We start from the raw sequence: 3,571 nt of genomic DNA, 5'->3' as shown, positions 1-3,571 counted from the left end.
CAGCAGGAAGAGACAGTTGCTTTCAGGGAATGATATTTCCTGTCCCATCCTATTCTGACCCAAAAGATGTATTTAAGACACACAACTCCAGAAGGGTTTTTATCCCTTCCCATCTCTCTCCATGGTCTGAAGAAGGAGCTCAGTCAGCCAGTTTAGAGCAGATGCCTAACCTTTGGATGGCAGCACAGATGGACTGGCCCCCGAACAACTGAGGAGGTCCTTCCCCTCTGCCTTGCATTGTAAATACGTGGAGCAACATTTAGGTCTTATCAGCATTAACAAATGCATCTCAAATGGCTGTTTTATCATCATGTTGTGTCACTTGCCTCTTTCCAAAAAAGGGTGAAATCTTCCCGATATCAACAAAAACGTTTCCGACTTTCAGATAAAAATCTACAAAGACAAGGAAAGCAGGAAGGAAAGCATGAACAAGGATTGCAAATGAACAAAACCACTCCCGACAAAGCACAGCAGAGGGGAGAGAATTGATTATGCAGTATCAGGATCACAAATCCATATCTGACACCCTTGATATGAAGTAACAGTACACTTCTTCACGCTACCTGAACTAATTCAGAAGAGAGAGATTCTTCCATGTCAGCCTATTTACCCCTCTCTCCAATGCCAGACACCCGTCCACCCTAGTGCCTGCACCTGACCAAGCACCTGGGGATCACAGGGACCTCAGCCCCAGTGAGGACTGTTAGCCAGGACCAGCCTTAACCCCAGCCTCGAAGTCTCCTTAGAATACCTCACTGCCTGCACAGCCCAGGGTCACAGGGAGGACTGACCTATCCGGCACATAAATCTTGGGTTGAGTTTGACACTCCCATTTTGTCTTCCCTCCTGTCCCGCATGATATTTTAACAGACTTCTGGCTGCAGGATGTTGGGAAATCCCTGAGAAAGGGCCAGTGAACATGTGCAGAGTGACTATGAGCAGCAAGCCCAAGATCTCTGGGCTGCAAGGCAGATGTGTGCACATGCACAGTCAAGATGACACGTTCCAGGTGCCTCTGACTCAAGGTGCACACAGAGACCAACTGCACAAGCACAGCAGCTCAGAAAACACCCCGGGCACATCAGATCAGCCTTTTCTGTACCGCAATTGCTGGCAGGTATCCACCAACCTCTTGACACTTCCAGCTCCCAGCTCCTACTTAACTGTACAGCAGCCAGTAGGTGCTGTGTCTTCCAAGATCAGCTGTGTAGAAACAGCTTGACAGAAAGACAGGAGTAATTTCAAAAACATCTACATGACTCAAGCACCTAAATTTGGTTTCAAAAATGACTTAAGAGTCTAAGTATCACATAAATTCAGAGCCTTGTCTAGGAATAGTACAATGACTAAACTGCCCTCTGAAATAAATCACTGCTACCCCCAACCTCCCCCTCTGTGGGACAACCACCTTCTGTAATTAACACTATCTGTCTATCTTCTGTAACGCCATGATGGTTTCTATTGCTAGCCATTCCTCAACACACTCCAGGACCTTGCCAGCCCTCCTTAAATTTTTAATTTGATTTTAAGTGGAAGGTAATTTTACAACTATTCCTCAAACTAATCATATGTTATTTCAAAAACAACCTCTAGAAGGGTAGCTTCTGTTCACGTGTTAGGACCTCCAAACTCATGGGTTGTAGACTAAAATCTCAGAATTCAGGAATACTTTTCTTCACCGGTTTTCACTTGCTTTGACTAACATTTTAACATTAAATGGAGGTCACAGTCATTTTCTAAAATGATATAATCACAACCTGATCCTGCAATTCTTTGACACAGATAAAACTGCCCAGTGCAATCAATGGGAACTTTGCCCACAGATACACTGTCTAATAAGATCTTAATATGTGTTCATTAACATGAAAAGCATTAACCTAACCAATCTGAAAACACAGCGAAGCATTCTTACTGTCATACCCCCCTTGGAACTGGTGCAAAAGTGCTTTACAACACAGAATAAAACTATTAAATTTTAAAATCGCTGTTAATAAAACATTGAGGTAACAGTTTTAACATTCAGATGACAGAGGACAGTGGAATTAAAACTCACTCTGTAGCTCTAGCTCAGCAAGGTGGCTTATGCGAGGCACGTGTTTTCGCTCAGATACATCTACTAAACTCAGTCCAGAAATCACTGGAGGAGATCTATGTAGCTCTGGCCTGCCAAGAGTGAAGGAAACACGTTCCCTACCCCTCCTCTAAGAAGCAACATTGATCTCAGCAAGGCTAACTGTGACAAGAGCCACCCTGCAGTGCGAGTCCTGCTCTGAGGACCAAGCCTCTAGGCAGGCTTGCAGCACAGACCCGAGTCACTGAGAGGCACTCAGGGGGTGTCATTCCTCTGACGCCAGCGCAACAAAACACGTCCACATCTGGCACAGAGAGTCGTCATTCCATCACTGCCCTAGCCCTGTGGGATGCGAGAAATGGGAGGCTGCAGTAACAGTGGAAAGTTAGTTGGTATTGGGTGATCTTCAGCTTTATAAGATAAGGGTCGTCATTTCCACCACCTCTTTGCTATCAGAGATCATTTTCTCCCACAGCCTTCTACTCCGCTATCACTATCACACTGAACACATGCAAATAAGGGCATTGCTAGTGAGGGGTCTAGATAGGGTCCCCTATCTGGTACAATAAGTTCAAGGATATGTTCAAAGCATTCGATCAATGCAAAAGAGAGACAAAATGCTTCAAGCATAACTGCACCAGAATAAGCTGGCATTCAATAGCAAGGTTCTGGGAATATGCGTAACAGTTATTTTAGCAGGGGAAACTCCTTCTCCTACAAGAGTTGACAATGGCCACGTGATCCATAAATTCATAACTAGAACCCATAAATAAAAAGATCGGTTCTTGAAATGCTTCTGGAGACAGTCCAGAAAGTAGCATGGACCACACTTGTCACAATTAAGCCTCTCGTTCCTTACATCTTTCATAACAGCTGAGTTTCAGAAGACTGACAGTTTGTCTGCTGTGGACATACAGTGAGGTAGAAAGCTGGGAAGGCTATACTGACCCCCTATAATTTAGCTTTTTGTATACAGCGGCTTACAGGACTGAAGGCAAGGATATTTACAAATGGAAGCATTCACAAGAAACCAAACCAAGAGGCAACATCAGACAGTGACGGCTGCTAACAGGGAACCTCCACATCCCAAGTTCCCATGATCACCAAGGCAAACCTCTAAGCCTCTATTAATTTCTTATTTAGGCAAAATTCCCCTTAAACGATCATAAAAACCTTTGGATTTGACCTGCAAGTAAGATTACGTTGTCTGGCACCTCCTTCTTCTTCCCATGCCCCAAACAAATCAGATGCACAGTTACATCTCTGGCCATGTATTGTCTCCCCTGACTCCAGACCGGCCAAGGAAGGATGCTAATTAGATCTGAGCAGGGGGTGAGCCCCATTCAGGCACAGGTGCTGCATGAAGGTCAGACAGAGACATCTCAAGATCAAGGGACAAACATCTGTCCCGGAACTGAGCAGATACAGCGCTGATATTAGTGTCATCTTATAGCCCTGCTCCAAAAGTGGAGGAGAAAGAAATAAGGTTCAGCTTAATAA

The sequence above is a fragment of the Buceros rhinoceros genome, unplaced genomic scaffold, assembly GCF_000710305.1.
Source record: "Buceros rhinoceros silvestris isolate BGI_N320 unplaced genomic scaffold, ASM71030v1 scaffold27132, whole genome shotgun sequence".
In the NCBI taxonomy this organism is placed as follows: domain Eukaryota; kingdom Metazoa; phylum Chordata; class Aves; order Bucerotiformes; family Bucerotidae; genus Buceros; species Buceros rhinoceros.
This window is presented reverse-complemented; position numbering follows the sequence as displayed.